Source organism: Cyrtonyx montezumae, unplaced genomic scaffold (genome assembly GCF_038088225.1).
Source record: "Cyrtonyx montezumae isolate F1298 unplaced genomic scaffold, pur_monq_1.0 scaffold_3, whole genome shotgun sequence".
NCBI classification, from domain to species: domain Eukaryota; kingdom Metazoa; phylum Chordata; class Aves; order Galliformes; family Odontophoridae; genus Cyrtonyx; species Cyrtonyx montezumae.
The window spans coordinates 50,115,348-50,132,258 of record NW_027072034.1 but is presented as its reverse complement, the minus strand read 5'-3'; the positions used below and the strand labels follow the sequence as shown (position 1 = coordinate 50,132,258).

General features: G+C 41.3%; 2 protein-coding genes across 5 annotated transcripts in view; one reads left to right on the top strand and one right to left on the bottom strand.

Moving 5' to 3' along the window:
- Positions 1-16,911, bottom strand: part of GK (glycerol kinase) — a 499,514-nt gene that overhangs the window by 393,035 nt on the left and 89,568 nt on the right. The gene's annotated exons all lie outside the window — the stretch shown is intronic.
- The window catches only part of TAB3 (TGF-beta activated kinase 1 (MAP3K7) binding protein 3), a 34,427-nt gene continuing 22,242 nt past the window's right edge, over positions 4,727-16,911 (top strand). For 2 of the 4 annotated variants that reach the window (XM_065741546.1, XM_065741545.1), the window contains exon 1: positions 4,747-5,003. The gene's annotated coding sequence lies outside the window, so the exon portion shown is untranslated. Of the gene's footprint in view, positions 5,004-16,911 lie in introns of all 4 variants that reach the window. The other 2 variants (XM_065741547.1, XM_065741544.1) reach the window with 2 other exon arrangements.

Here is a 16,911-nt window from a genome sequence, read left to right as displayed (position 1 = left end):
AACTGGAAATACCACTCTGACACAACCAGATGGCAGCAAAAATATTACTCCCATGTCGAATGAACTAGAAACACATATGCAATCTTCTGTCATGATGTGTCTTTTATCTGTAGAAATTTCAAAATCCTTCACCAGCAATCTGACATCACATACTCACTAGCCTGGGTGTATCTATGCTGTGCAAGTCGGTAAAATGAACTTACACAAGTCATAGTGTACACTGCAAAAGTAAAACCACATCTAAGATAAAGAAGGACAGCTAAATTTACAGAATACTTTAGTTCTGCACAACAGCCCTGGCACAGAAGGAGCAAATGACATTGTTAACTTAAATTCCTGCTACTACATAGGGAACTCTAGATGTTTAGAAGCTGACCAAAGCATCAGAGTTAATAGCAATGAAAAAATATCCCTAGAGGAATTATTCATATGTATCACCAAACGGAGAAGTATGGTCTTCTTGTAGCTTTAGAAAAAAATACTGCAGACTCACTTTTAATTGCAGCATTAAAACCTAATATAAAGTATGCATGATCATGAAGACTTATATGCAAGCACAGTTCTTCACTTTTCTCATGTTATATCCCATTCAGAGTCAGAAACCCTTATGGCACCGATTTTGTATACAGTACCGACTTGACTCTTCAGTGTTTCTGCTCCAAATAGTTCTAGTGAAGAAGACTGTGCTAAAACTGCAGCTTTTGTAGAAGACTCTATAAAGGAACACTTCAAACTTCTGTATGTTTTTAAGCATGCAAACAGAGAATCTGCATTTCTGTACAATCTACTTCTTGCATGACACAGGTTAGAAACTTAAAAAGCAGCAAAAACTTACCTACAGAAAATGCAAAGAGAAAAATGGGGGCTGAATTACAGTTTGTCAAGAATGCAAGCCAACTCAAAGGTGTGTGCTGGCACCAGCTCTAATGCTCTTTGCACGGTCATTGTTGGGCTCTAGGACAAAAGAATGCTCTCAGAACAGTAGCAGCATTCTGCCCCTGCCTGCTGGGAATCAGCCACAGCACTTGAGAATACAGAGGCATGCCTTGAAAAACTTCCAGTGTAAATGCAATTGTGATTGCACCTCAGAAGTGGAGAACAACAGACACACAGAAATTATCGAAGTGAGGGATAACTCCCTCTTGTCTGTTGGAAATGTGCCCCATTTCACCATACACCCAACACCCATCAGTTCACCAGACTGTGGCAGCTATAACCTTTCAAAAGATGTAACTAACAAGTGATAGCTGCTTGGGTTTGTATTTCATAATATTAAAAAAAAAATAAAAATCAAAAAAACACTTTAAGACAAAGTAATACAGTTTTTGAGTGCTCTTTTCTCACAAGTTTATTTCGACTTCTCAACTTGAGCACTGCTGTGTTTGCTTTTTAATGCCACAGTATCTTCACTTTGAAATGAAATCCTTCATCCATGATCACTGTGAAAACAACAAACACTTTTTTTCTGTTCTCTCAGGGTCACATGCCTTTGAAATAAAAAAGCAACCAGTGTACCTAAGAGTCAAAACAATCCTTTCAGTGCAAAAGGAAAAGTACAAAGGGTGATGCATAGGTCTCAAAAGTTTTAGTTAAATTTGGAACCTAGCAGATGAATTTTGTTCTACATACAGTTTTCAGGATTGAATTCACCTTTAGATGAACTATCTCAGACAGAAGAATATGGAATATTAGAGGACCATTTTATCAAGATACTTTTTTTGGCTGCAATTCTTAGGCACAAACTGCAGAAAATTGCTTCATTCCAAAATAAGAAAATTGTTCTCTTAGACAGCTGTTCATAAAGAGACAAAGAGGAGCAGAACTAACTATAGTTTTGTTCTGTTTGAAAAGAAATGCAGCACAGTCTTTAAATCCCAACTTGAGGCCTTTTGAAGATGGCTACTAATAGCTGCCACAAGCATCAAACAAAATAAAAATAAAAACCATACAACGAAGAGGCATTTTCATCTACAAGTTATTACAGAACTGAATTTAACAATGAATTCCATTCTACTTTGAGTTATGGTTGCAGCAGCAAGCACTGAGGCCTTGGGATCCACCCAAGGGTGCTGAGGGAGCTGGCAGAGGTGATTGCCGAGCCACTTTCTGCCATCTATCAGCATTCCTGGTTATCTGGAGAGGTCCCACAAGATTGGAGGCTTGCCGATGTGACTCCCATCTTCAAGAAAGGCCGTAAGGAAGACCCGGGGAACTACAGGCCTGTCAGCCTGACCTCGGTATCAGGGAAAGTTATGGAACAGATGATATTGAGGGAGATCACACGACACGTGCATGGCAATAAAGGGATCAGACCCAGCCAGCACGGGTTCACCAGGGGCAGGTCGTGCTTGTCCAACCTCATCTCCTTCTATGACTGGGTGACCAGACAGGTAGATGAGGGAAAGGCTGTTGATGTAGTCTACCTGGACTTCAGCAAGGCCTTTGACACGGTCTCCCACAGTATTCTCCTAAGGAAACTGGCAGCCCGTGGTGTGGACAGGTTCACTCTTCTCTGGGTGGAGAACTGGCTGGAGGGCCGTGCCCAGAGGGTAGTGGTTAATGGAGTTAAGTCCAGCTGGCGTCCTGTAACGAGTGGTGTCCCCCAAGGGTCAGTTTTGGGGCCCATCTTGTTTAATATCTTTATTGATGACCTAGACGAGGGAATTGAGTGTATGCTCAGTAAGTTTGCAGATGACACAAAGTTGGGAGGATGTGTCAAACTGCCTGAGGGTAGGGAGGCCCTTCAGAGGGATTTGGATAGGCTGAACAGCTGGGCTGAGCTCAATGGGATGAGGTTCAATAAGACCAAGTGCCGGGTCCTGCACTTTGGCCACAATAACCCCATGCAATGCTATAGGCTTGGGGCAGAATGGCTTGAAGAATGTAGAGAGGAAAAGGACCTGGGGGTGTTGGTTGATGCTCGGCTCAACATGAGCCGGCAGTGTGCCCAGGTGGCTAAGAAGGCCAACAGCATCCTGGCCTGTATTAGAAATAGTGTAGCCAGCAGGAGCAGGGAGGTGATCATCCCCCTGTACTCAGCTCTGGTACGGCCGCACCTCGAGTACTGTGTTCAGTTTTGGGCCCCTCACTACAAGAAGGACATTGAGGCCCTGGAGTGTGTTCAGAGAAGGGCAACAAAACTGGTGAGGGGTCTGGAGCACAAGTCTTATGAGGAGCGGCTGAGGGAGCTGGGATTGTTCAGTCTGGAGAAGAGGAGGCTCAGAGGAGACCTTATTGCACTCTACCACTTCCTGAAGGGGGGTTGTGGTGAGGAGGGGGTAGGCCTCTTCTCCCTGATAAGTAATGACAGGACGAGAGGGAATGGCCACAAGTTGCGCCGGGGAAGATTTAGATTAGACCTGAGGAAGCATTTCTTTTCTGAAAGAGTGGTCAGGCACTGGAATGGCCTGCCTAGGGAGGTGGGTGAGGCACCATCCCTAGCGCTGTTCAAGAAGCGTTTAGATGAGGTGCTAAAGGACTTAATTTAGTAGTTGGGTAGAGATAGTGATAGGAGGATGGTTGGACTAGATGATCTTATAGGTCCTTTCCAACCTTATGAACTTATGAACTTATGAGGCCTATTTTTCAATTTTTTCATCACATATAATTCATTTCTTTAACACTGATGCACTGATTCTCACACAGCTGTCTAAGAACTCCACTGATTACTCAGTGCAAGTTCTCCTTGTTTCCAGCTGCTAAATCCCATTAGAAGTGGCTAAAAATACACTAAATGCTTTCTTAATAGTGCATTTTTAAAACATCAGTTGTTGCAGCTGTAATAGCAGGAGACAGAAGAACTGGATCAAAAATAAAATGAACTCCTTTCGGAGATGTGTTCAGCAAAGCTAAAACACACACTATCTTTGATTTCTTGGGTTATCAGACCCCGAAGAGTCATATGGATTTTTTTTACTAAGTGCTTTTTTAAGCAAAGCACTGGATCTGCTGAGATTAATTGCAACGTTTCAAAGCTGATTAATCCCACTCAAATCTAAAGGCTGATGGAAAACATCATACCAAGTCTCTGCAATTTCTGCCAGAGCTCTCCTGCTTTGAAAGCTATACAGGGAAAGATAAATCAAGCAATTGCTCGATGACAGTCTTCCATCACAGCACATTGCAGAGGTAAATCCTCATTTTCAAACAAAAATAAAGGACTGGTGGCTGCTAAGATGAATTGGAGCTGCAGAGCTTGTGCTTATGAATCCAACTGCCCTGGCTAGCCAAAAGCAGACCCCGAGCTGCAGTACAGCACGCTTACAGGAGAAACAGCAACAAAGAGGTTTCACTGATGTGAATTTGAAGAAACTGGGCAAAATAAAACGCTGAACAATTCAGGTCCAATACATGTAATCCAGGGCGCGGACTCATAGTTAAATAAGGATCAGCAGCTACCCATGAGGCTTTTTCTTACATTTCAAGAAAGTCAGAGACCAGGTAGAGCCACTACGGCAATGAAAGAGGCCCAGAAGCACTCGTACTGTGAAGGGCCAGTGCACGGCGGAGAGGACCGCCCTCTCACGGCTCCCACCGCGCTGCCTCAGAGCCCCGTCTGGAAGGCAGCGATAGCGGCCGACAGCGGCTACGAACGAGCCCCACCCCACACCCACTTATCCCCGTGCGCGTTCAAACCCCCACCCCGCGCCGCGAAGTCTCGCGAGAGCGAGCGCCATGCCGGAACCGGGCCCGGCCCCACCCCTTCGCCGCGCGGCCGGCGGCCTCAGCGCCGCGCACTGAGCGTGCGGCGCCGCCCGCATCCCGGAAGCGCTTTGCGGCCGCGCTCCAGACCCCCTCCCCCTCTCCCTCCCTCCCCCCTCCCCCCCGCTCGGTAGACCCGGGGCCGACCGGAGAGCGCGCCCGCAACAGGAGCGGGGGGGGCCGCCCCCCCTCCTGCGGCAGCCGTCCCCTCTCTGGCAGCCGCCGTCCCGGAGGCCCGGGGCAGAGCGAGGGGCCGGGCGGGCATGCAGCCGCCGCCGGAACCGAGCTCCCAGCGCAACACGGTGAGGGGCGGCCGGGAGGGAGGGCAGGCTGGGGACGGGCCGGGGCCGAGGCCTCCGCGCCTCGTCGCCACCGCCGCCCCGGCTGGAGTACGGGGCGGTCGTGTCGTGACCGCTGGGGCGACGTTGGCTGCCGTACACCCACGCGGCCGGCGGGGAAAACTTTGCGCTTTGTTTCTTGGGGCTCTTCGAGCCGGGGCTAGAGGGCGGGTGGCTTCCAGGAGGGGCTGGTGGGATGCTGCCGGTGTGGGATATAGGGGCGTAAATAAATGGAAGCGCGGGTAAAGTAGGGATAGTGCTGTTTCTTGGACGGGCTGACTGCAGGATGATGATGCTGCTGTGGTGGTTTGGCTCCGGAGGTAGCAGGGCCATAGGTGTGCTACGGTAGCTGTACTCAGCAAGACTAGGAGGGCGATCGTCCCTCTGTACTGGGCACTGGTGAGGCCGTGTCTTGAGTACTGTATTGAGTTTGCAGTTTTAGGCCCTTCCATACAAGAAAGACGTTGAGTCCCTGGAGCGTGTCCAGAGAAAGGGAGTGAAGGGTCTGGAGCACGAGTCTAATGGGGAGAGTTTGAGGAAACTGGGATTGTTCAGCCTTGAGAAGAGGAGGCTCAGGGGAGACTAGCAGCCACCTGAAAGAAGATTGTAGTGAGGTGTGGGTTGGCTTCTTCTGGGTAACAGTGATAAGACAAGGGGTATGATCTGAAGTCATGCCCCACAGGAGGTTCATGTTGGATACAAGGAAAAATTTCTTCTCAGAAACAGTGGTGAGACATTGTTAGAGGCTGCCCACCCGCATCACCATCCCTGGCGGTGTTCAGGAAAGGGATAGGCGAGGCAGGGAGGGACACAGATCAGTGGGCTTGGTGATGATGGGTTGACAGTTGGACTTGATGATCTTAGTGGTCTTTTCCAACCATAAATGATTCTATGCTCTGTCCATAGTCTTGACTTGAGGTCTGCAGCAGTTTTCCTTTTCCCCTCTTTGTCCATTTCAAATAGATACTGAAAGTAGATAGACTGACTGCTCTTGTTGGTATACTGATAGGTGCCCATTATTTTTAGTGGTGATGTCTACTGTGATTGAAATTTGAGTAGTAAGCGTTCGTGTATAGACTTGTAACAGGTCTACTTGATCAGTGCTGCTCTAAGAGGGCTTAGTAGAAAAATGTGTAAAACATACCAGCCTGTGTGATCAGAGGTCCATAACTGCTTGGATAGGCTTGATTTTTTTTTTTTTTTCCTTCCAGACTCATGAGAAAAGAGCACTGATTTCTTCTGCCCCTTGTCCAAGTATATATTGTGTTAGCATATTTCATGTAAAAAGAAGAAACATCAAATTCATTTCCTCTTAGCAATGAGAGAGGAACGGGGTTCTTAGAAAATAAGTATTTCACAACACTTATTAAAATCAGCCCTTGGTCCTGCCCTGCAAGTTAGTGTTGGCTGGGGGCAGCAATCTAAAGAATAATCTAACCACTTGTATCAGCTTGTGTATAGGCTGTCTCAGTTCCTGACTAAAGTTTATCAATTTTTACACATGTTAGGAAAAGAGAGTGCTGTTGGTGTTTGTCTGCCTTTAGTCTTAAATCTTTTGTCTAAAGCACAGTGAGATAAATAAGATTGATAGATGTAGTCTATAAATTGGCTACACTTTTATGGTTTATTTTCATCATTATTATGGCCGACGTCATAACTTTTAATATAGGTGACTGCAGATAAATTTAAGGAGGATATTGTGTGGTTTGTGTCCATTTTTTCTTGTTGTTTTCTGGATCTCATTGAGGCTCTTTTCTGTTAGTCATTGTCTTGAGGAGGACAGGATGAGTTGAATAGCTGCTGTGGAAACTTTCCTTCTTTTCTACCTAGTTTTGGAAATACATCTGTGTTGATACCAATCCGCTGAATGGCAGAGGAATAACCATTTCTTATTGTAAATGATTCTTCTGTATTCTTCTAGAAGAATAATGCACAGTTCTTAGGGTTATGTGGCAATAGCTTGACTCTGTCGCCTCTTGAGAACTACATAGATCTTAAATGAAAGTAAGTTTTTGGTTGAAGTAGGCTGTAAATACTTCCTCCTAATTTTGGTCCTGTAGTGTGTGTTTGAATTAGGGTATGTAGTCCCAAAAATATGCTTGGTTGGATGCAGATTTGCATATTTCTAACATGTCTGCTTAGTCATCCAACTTTACTCGAGCATGACACATTTTGCTCTAGGAGCGTCTACGTAACACTCTTTCCACTACTGTGAGCTGAAGTAGGTGCAGTGTCTGGTGTGTTATGTAGCTGTCTCTACAAGTATAAATGTTAGTAAATATATCTATAGTGGAAGACTTTGTAATTTGTTGCATTTGTATGGCAGATGACAAACTGAGAGTGAAACTAAGAAAGAGTTTGTGTATAGCCTCAGATGTTTTCATAAGCATCTTTTGCACAGCTTTTGTATGCAGGTGTTTCAAGTTACAACGTAGAAATATCTGCTACTTGTGGTTTTGCAGTGTGATTTCCTCTCCTTATTGTTGCCTTTACACAAACAGAGGGGAACAAACCCTTAACTGGGAATTGGTAGTTATCTATGTAATGTGAATTTTCTGATTACTTGTTTCTGTGGAGACATATCACCCTTTAGACAATATTTTGTTACTATTAACTGGCTTGTGAAAGACCAACTATCATATTGTTGAGATTGCATGTGTGCTAATGTCATGGTGGCAGTTTGCACGTGGGAAGCATTCTTCTAAATGGAAAGAGTTCAGAAATATTTGTTTAGAGTAATTTATGCCAATGTTAAAGGTGTTGGTTTAAAACATTTCCAGAACAGCTTCTTAAATTCTGCCAAACCTTGAAGTATGGTTCAGAGTTACCCATGTGATGAAAGGCTTTCAAAGTAAATAAGCAATTTGCAAATTATATACAGCTCAAGATGCAAGTTGTTGGACCTGATGCTGTTCTGGTAGAAGGTTTTGTGGTACAAAATATCCTTCATGGTCTCTTATTCTGTGGAGGTACATAATCAGTCAGCAACTTCTGTGCTTTGTCAGTCAGCGCTTAAAAGATGGCACTGTATCATCAGTATCCAGAAGACTCGTGGATGCTGAACCTTTTCATTGGCATGAGAAGCTGCAATCATCTGGCAAAATTCAGTGTGTAATAAGATGGTGAGCCAAGCTGTGATGTTGCTAATAAACCATACAGATGAAGATGGTCAGGGAGTTCTTAGTATTTTTTCTTTTTCCCTCTTTAAAGATAATTTAGGCTACGTAGATCATACAGGGTGAGTCTCAGTTTCATGTCACAGTGGACCTAACGTTTCAGTATTAGTGCATCTCCTTGATTATTACTTCAAATGTTTCTCCTGCTTCAAGTGCTGTTTTGTAACAACCAGCATATCAGTAAAGTACAAAAGTAAAGAATTTCGTTTCTCTTAAGTTTATGTAATACAGCTTTTCGTTATTAAGAAGCAATTGTTCTTGAATTCCAGTGTGCTTTATTTTCTCGGCACCTGAAGTAGTGGTATTTGAAAAGCATCTTTAATGTGTTACCAGATTCTATCCTGACGCAACTCTTTCTTAAGGAAAATTACTTCTCCTTTCACTCCTTTCAGAGATTGTATAAAGCAGAAAGCAAACAGTAAAATGACAGAGGTAAAGGTCATTGTGCTGTAGCAGTGTTCAGTAGCCTATCACAGCTAGAGTGTACGTTTTGCTACTGATGTGTTTGCTTGCTGATGGAAAATTGAGAATATTTTCTTAAAAACATTTTTTGGCTGATTATTTTCTGTCAGTCGTGTTCCACAGTCAATACGCTTTAATGAAATGCTTGCAGTCAAATAAAATTGTATGTCCGCTGAAGCGTGTATTAATTTGAAAAGTGGATTGGTTTCTGTGAAATCATGGTTGAGTTAAGGATGCTTTCAGAAAAAAAATCTCTAATACTACCAGCATTTGTCTCATGTACTATGGCAGGGAAAAATACAGATACTTTTCTAAAACATTTTCAGTGTTGGCTGTTCATATTTGATAAAGGCATCCACAGCAGTGGCAGTGTTTTAATCTGATTGTGTCTTTAAACTTTCCTTTTTTTTCTTCCATTCCTTGGTTATATTTGGAGGTATTTGTCCTGAAGTCTCATCTGTTAAATAAATTTTACAGGTTTACAATGTCTTAGAATGCTGGAAATAGCTTGTGAAAGGCTTCTCTGATTCTTTGTGTGTCATCGAATTTGTCACACTGTGTATAAAACCTCCAGTATGATTCTTTCTGTTCTGTGGAGAGCTTGTGTACTTCGGCTTAACTCAAGCATGAATGTTTACTCCTAACACTTGGAGGAATCAGGGATTTGTTTTCTTCCTTGTTATTTTTTTTTATTGAGCATGTGATAAATAATAGTACATGAAAACGTAGAGAATTGTTCTTTCTTTGCCTGGATTTGGTGCAAGTTCTGAAAGGAACTTCAAATTTGCTTTTCTCATGCGTGTACCTGAAGATGAGCTTGCAGAAGCTGCAGGCTGGGTACTGGAACACTGCTGTTGAAATGGGCATGTTTTTCTTTCCTGAAACTCTTAAGATTGTCCCGATGCAGTAGTGATTCTCACTGTAACACTGCTATCATCAGATCAACAGTGGAAACAAATATAGTTAAGGCAAAGTGTTCATTCTGTACAGTTTCACCGTTCTTTCCCAATTGTTCAAAAAAAAAAAAAAAGTTAACAGGGTAATTTTTACTAACAAGCATTTCTATGTCAAATATAATCTTTCTTCCCACTGATGCTTTGAAGGCATTAAAACCTCTTTTTTTATTATTATTTTTTTTTCCATAGCAATTTTACAAAAATGCCACTTGTACAAAATCAGTCTTTTGCTTCTGGGTGATCTGATGGTGTACAGATATGACTTTAGTAACCTGGGGGTTGTTGACTACGTGTTTTAATTCAACTCAGGTCACTTAGATTTTAACAAGAAATATTTTAATGCTTTTGTAGGTTGGCGTGAGTTTGTAGCTCACTGTAAAGTTTCAAGTGGGCAGTATTGGGCAACAGTTCTTTTAGTGAGGATCTCTGCTTTGTTTCCTGCTGTTATGACAACACTGTGAAAAAGGGGATCATAGAATTGCTTACTGTTCTTTTTTTTCTCATATGCAGCAGTGATCTGTGCAGGTATTTCAAAACAAATCTCACTGTCTGCAAGCGTTTTGTGCCTTCTGAGTTTGAGCTTTTGAGTAACTTGTTAGGGTGACGTATGCAGTTTTGTGTTTCTTTTACTTCTGTATTGGAGATATTAACCTTCAGTGTGTACCCATTCCACTAGCAGGTAGCAACAGTGGGCTGAGTCTCTCTTCATGTCTAGATTCCTTTTATGCTTAAGTTTTTTTCTCTTTTTTTCTTTTCCTTTCTTGGAATATCCAGTATAAAGGAAGAGAGGACCAGAAGAAATAAGTCTCTAGCTTATCTTTTGCAATGGAATAACTTCTAAAATGTCAGAGTGACCCTCTAAAATGAAATCTGCCTCTTTGCTTTCGAAGCCCTTGCTAGATAGAGCAAATACTTCTTTTGCTTTAAAGAAAGTTCCAAGGCAAGTAAATGTTCCACTTGCCAATCCCTTTTCAGATGGGAGCTGAGGTGAACGAGGCTGAAGGTTGCCTTAGACCTAGGAGACCTGAATAAGATCAGTTTTTTATCAGTCTTCTGAAGTGACCTTCTACTCTATTTGAGAAAAGTGGAGACAAAGAGAAATTAAAGCATCAGAAAGCCAGCAAAGCTGTGCTGAAACCAGAGTTCGGTCTAGGAGGAAAAGTTCCATGATGGGTAGATAAAGTCATCCTTTACTGAAGTCACTAATTCATCAAGTTTACTAACTGCCCTGAATGTTGCCCTTATCAAGGATTGCTCCAAACTTGCTGTTTTTAGTGCCACTGAGTGGGTAACATCTCCCTGTACTGATGTGTGGATGTTGAGGGATTTTCACCGCTCTCTTTCCTGTCATTACTCAGCAAGTTGCTAGAACCAACAACATAGACACTGCTAGTACTGTGACAAGCAGCACTTCTGTTTCTGGAGGAACACCCAGTCACTTGAGAGCTGCTTTTCCCAAACTGAGACTGCTTCCTGTAAAAGTTGTAACAAAAATGCCTGGCAGGTCTCTGAAGAGCATATGTTACCCAAGATGTGATCAGGGCAGGAACATGACAGCTTACAGTGTGTGCACAACTCAGGTCTGTGTCATTTGCAGAAGTCCTGGTGCACTTTGTTCTCATGTATGGCTGTGAGCAGGAGGTCAAGAATTAGCATCCATTGCCAGGTTGCTAGTGTCTGATGGACGATTCCCCTGTTGGAAGCAACCGAAAAGATAGCAGAAATGCTTCTCCTTTTCTCATATTTTAAGTGATTTTTATCTTCTCCAGGGGAATGTTCTGCATGCTTATTTCTTTTTCAAGACTGAGAGAAAAAGCTTATTTCCTTTTTTTTAATTGCCAGTCTTGGACTCATTGAGACAGTCCTGGTGGGATTGCTGTTTATGGAGTTAATATTTATAAGAACTGGATGGAGGGGAGGTGGTGTTAAGGAATTGATAGGAAAGTATCAAAAGAATTTGCAACTCTATTCTTGCATGAATTCTATCTAAAACAAAACTAAGTCCTTAGTTTTTTTGTTGGTTTTTTTTTTCCCCACTACATTCTTTTTAAAGTCTACATGATGCTTTTAGTCCCCTAATAGCTAGAAGGAGGAAAAAGAGCTTAAGTATTTATCATGATCTTTGATTGAGGAAGGTGGAAAAGTAGTTCTGACTCAAACCTTTTAGTATCTCTTGTTCTTATTCTTTCATTATATGGTAGGGTAGAAGATCCATGGAGTACAGACATAAGAAATAACAGCTTTCATTATTAAGATAAAAGTGACCAATTTCTGTTTTGGGGTTACTCGGCATAAGTTTGCTTGAGCGTTATCATTGGTGTAGCTGTTGGTAACTGTATCCTCTTGTCCATTAGCAGAATATTTAAGATTTGTCAGTAGCAGTGTATAGTAAATCCTCCTGGTATTTTGAGTTATTTTTTAGATGCTATTTTCTGAGCTGTGTTTATATACTTTTTTTGTCCACTGTTGTTGCTATCTGTAAAAATGCTTATGGTGAGTGCCACATGCTTACATAAGCTGCACTCATTTTTAAGTGAAACTATTTATGGCACAGGCTATTTAGTCTGTTCAGAAAATGAAATTTCCACATGCTCTGGGGGAGAATCCATGTCGACTCGCAAAGAGACTTTTGGTCTCTTTTCCTGTTTATTTTCTTGTTGGCGGGTTGGGTTTTTTTTTGTGTGTTTTTCTTTTCTGGAGTCTTATTCTTTTTTTTTTATGTTAAATGTGCTGGGCAAATTATTTCTGAGTATTGTAAAATATGTGAATTATGTAAACATGTTATATAGATTCATAGATACATTAGGTTGGAAAGGACCTACAAGATCATCTAGTCCAACCATCCTCCTATCACCATCCCTACCCACTGAACTACTAAATCAAATCCCTTAGCACCTCATCTAAATAATTGTAAATAATCTTAATTATTATTAAACTGTAAGAAATTGCGGGTAATCAAAACAAAAAACAACCGTGATGCTTTTGAGTATTTGTTTGTAAGTAGTGATGGCCTTCTGTTACCTAGTTTGAATACCCTGGTTGCTTGGTTACCTGAGAGTGTATGCATACAGCGTGACAGAATGGCTGTTCAGTAGACAAGTACTCATTTCTTGGAACTGTTGTGGTTATTCCAGCAGTATTTTAAGAAAGCAGTAAAATGGTTAAATTGCAAGTGTATTAAACATTGTTCAACTGGAGTTCCTGTGGCTGTTACTTGAATTGGTGACTATGGGAAAAAAAAATGCTCGAATGTGGAATGAGTTTACTGAGACACAATCTTGAAGGTTGAATTATAGTGGATTATTAAACATCTGTACTTTGTTAGTTTTATGAAATAAGTTGGATGTGATGGATGATTCTTGAATATTTTAATGTAATTTTAACATTTGCTATTGAGCACCTTTTCACCAGTGATGTGTGAGACTGGCAAACATGTTCCAGGTGTTAAATTCTTTCATGACTGCAGATTAAACTCACGTCACTTCTGCATACCTCATAAAAATGGTAAAGTTTTTCTGGCAATATATAAGTAATTTGTATAGTTTGTCCCCCGATGTAAACTATCTTCTGTTCAGTGATTTTTTGCTTACTTCCTTCTCAACTCACCTGGGTAGATAGCTCTTAGCTTTGTTTTTAACGTGGTCATAGCTCTTCCTGATTCTTGCAAACAAAAGGAAATGATCACTTGGAACAGAAAGTTTTCAGGGAAGCCGGAAGCAATCAGCCCCTCTACAAGCTTGGGTTCCTGGCTTTCTTGAATGTAGGTCATTTGGATGTCACAGGATACTGACTGCTCTTTCACTTAACCTTGTAAATAAGATTTTTAGTTATCAGTTTTCTTTAGGGTCTAAACCACCATTATAGCCAATCAGTCACATCAGTCCCTTCAAAGCCTACAGCAGCTGTGAGGTGGCTGTATCCCAAATAGACAGAGGGCTGCTACAAGGGGTCAGAGCTGGGTGGCTTTTGCGGATCTAATAATGAAATAGTCTCTTTTGTTGCCCTGCTTTCTGTCTTACCTAAAGGAGGAGTCTGCTTCTGAGATCCTCCTAGCCAGATCTCCTTGTGATCGCTTTGGTCTGGCACTCCTCTCGCACATGGCTGCCTGCCTGTGGCCCAACATTTTGTATCTATTCTTGCACAACATTTCATATCTTTTTGAGATGAATGAAGGAGCCGATCCACCTAGGGTTTGGTGTTTGTAAATGAAAGCTTTGCTGTAGCAATCAGTTCGCTATTTGAACCTCAGAACTGGGAGGAGCAAGCATACAGGGAAAAAGGAGAAGCAAATTCTCATCCCAGAATTGTTGTATTCAAGTTGTTATGAAACAGTCAGACCAGACTTCCTATGTGATAGTTAGCTCTTGTGCAAGCACCCACTTCAGTTAGTAGTTTGTGCTATAGCATTTTATGCTGATAAATACTTGCTGAGACAAAGGGTTTTTTCATTCCAAAACTTGATTACTCAAATTAAATATTGTTTTGTAGCTATTGCTCACTTCTTTTAATGTTTAATGTTTCTAGAGTTCAACAACAGCAAAAGCCCATCTCCTTTTCTGGGGTTTTGTTTTGGAGTTTTTATTGTTTGTTCATTTTTTGTTCTCAGTTGTGATAACCCATGCTAGAGAGAGAAAATAAAACCCTTTTGGATGTTCAGTATTCCTTTCATTTGAAAGTCAAGAATTTTAGTAGTTATTTGCTGTATTATGGTATTAAAATTATTCATGTTATTAAAAAATTCTCACCCTGAATCCTACTTGAAAAAGCATGTTGTGATTCTTGACAGTGTTCAGTTTTTGACAACTGTTACGTATGTAGTAAATATTTTGGTATAAAGGAGTAGTCCATAGTGTGGTGGTTGAGCTGAAACATATGCTCTTTCTTCTTTGTACGTTCTGTGTTTTGTTTGAATCAGATGATCTGAGTGTGTGTAACTGCATGAAGCATGTCTTTACTCTAAGGCATATTTGGAAATGTGTTGAGTGTTAAGACAGTGACTCACTGGGGTACTTTTTTTCCTGTCTCTCTAATTTTTAAGTATGTAGAAAATTTTTCTGGTTAAAGTGAATGTTTGGTTGTGGAAACATGACAAATTATCAGGGAAAGTAACTGGTATCCTGTATTTGGGCAAGTATGTACAGAGAGTTCTGCTTGTATTTTCTTAACATGTTGTCAAAATCAGTGTGACATTTGTTGAATTAACTTGAAAATCAGGCGAAATAGAAGGTAAGAAGGATAAGCTGCTCACTCAGCAGAGAATTAGTGGGCTCTGAGTGCCTGAAGAAGTCACTGGGGCTGTTTGGTTAAGTAGGGGGTGTGATTGTTCACACTATGATTTCAGGATCAAAACATCAGGTTACGGTGTTAAATTTACGTATTTTTGCTTTCAGTTCCTGCTTCTGGAATCTACAAATGTGCAAGTGATAATAGGACAAGAGGTAAATGGTATCAAGCTAAAAGAAGGTAGATTAAGATTAGACATGGAGAGAAAATTTTTTACCCAGCAGGTGGTGAAGCAGTGAAACAGGTTGTCCTGAGACACTGTGGGTGCCCCATCCCTTGAAGTTCAAGGCCAGGTTGGATGGGCCCCTGGGCAGCCTGATCTATAGAGTTGCAACTCTGCCCACAGCAGTGGGCTTGGAGCTAGGTGGCCTTTCAACCCAAGCAATTATGTGATTCATGCTGCTTGTTTCTGTGGCAGACATTGTCTGTTGGCTCTTGGCTGCGGGGGAATAACTGTGGCAGCAGTGTGTTTGGCTGATGAGAGGTGACTGCAAATTATTTAAACCTTAGATGTTCCTGATGCTTAGGCTTCTGCTGTATACAGGTCCATACTAGATTTGTGGGCAGTTATGACACTGATACTTTTTTCATCTGAGTCCTCGGTAAATTATGCTCTTCTAAGACTCCAAGGAGTTAGACCAAGAGACCTGTGTTTCAGATTCAAGTCCTTTGTTTCTGGGTGAACAGTTGGATATGTTCTGTGCTGTTATGCCCTGGAAAACATATGCATGCTGCCACTTTAGAAAAGTAAAGAAATAGGGAGGTTGGTTAAAGAATTAGCTTGACACTATTTCCTTATTTGCTACAATGTTTAAGTGAAGAAACCAATAAAATGTATCAAGTAAAAGACTTTTTAAGCGCTCCTGTAGCTCGCATCTGCAACTACTCAAACTCTTGGTTATCTGTTTCACTCTTGTATTCTTGTGAGAGTGGATAGCGCTGAGCACAGCATAAATTTTAGAGTAATGTAAGGAATGTTTCAAGTAGTTCATTTGCTGCTGTTCTACCAAGTTATCCACCAACCTACCATGTAAGAAAGGAGAGATCTGACACAAAGAAAAACGAGTATCACATTTAGAGAACACCTACCTTGAGATGCTGTCTTGTTTGGATTAGTTCACTTTGCTAAAACATCTTGAAGAATGGAACGAGTTAGTAACTGTATTAATTTTGAACTGTCTTTGAGCCCTGTTTTTTTTTCTTTTCTTTCTCTAAAGCAGGATTATAAGGATAGCTTTCTCAAAGGGAAATGAAATCAGAACAGTTTATCCTACTAGCCTTAATGGAGTACAGTAGGGCAGATCAGGATGAAAATGCTCTGCCTTTAGAGATGTAGTGATTGCTTTGAGTGTTTAACATGCATGTTTAACTCACATTTGGAAGAATAATCTTGGTGTAGAATAGAAATAAGACATTTTAAATTGTGAACACAGTCTATCCTGAAAAGTCTGGAAAAGTTACTTGTTCTACTGCTCCTGAAAGTTTCAGGAAGTGCACTTCATTCATTTACCTTGTATTCAGATTTTTTTTTCCCCTGTAGCTTGATTTGATGAAAGTGAAATTTGCTCATAACTTTTACCATCAGGCAGCCATGCAGAGTCAGGTGGAGAAAGACTGGCTACTAGCAAAGGACCTCTTTCCTTTTTCATTTTGTCCTATAAGCACAGATTTATAGAGCAGTGGATTTGTTAACATTTTCGTGGTAAAACTCATGATTGCAGACAGAGGACTTAAGCTGTATCATCAGAAAATTGCTCTTTTTGTACTCAGCTATTCATATAAAGTCATGTATGCTTCAGCCAGGAATTGTGTTAATCTTATCTTCTGGCTCTGAGATTTTCTGGCCTGCTACCAGCCCAACAGAAACAAACAAGTGAGGCCTGCCTGCTGACAACCTGTCTTTGCATACAATGTTGGGGAATAATCAAACTGTACTGCAAATGTAGTTTTCCTTAACCTATCAAAGTCATAACATGTTTTAAATGAGGGCCGAAG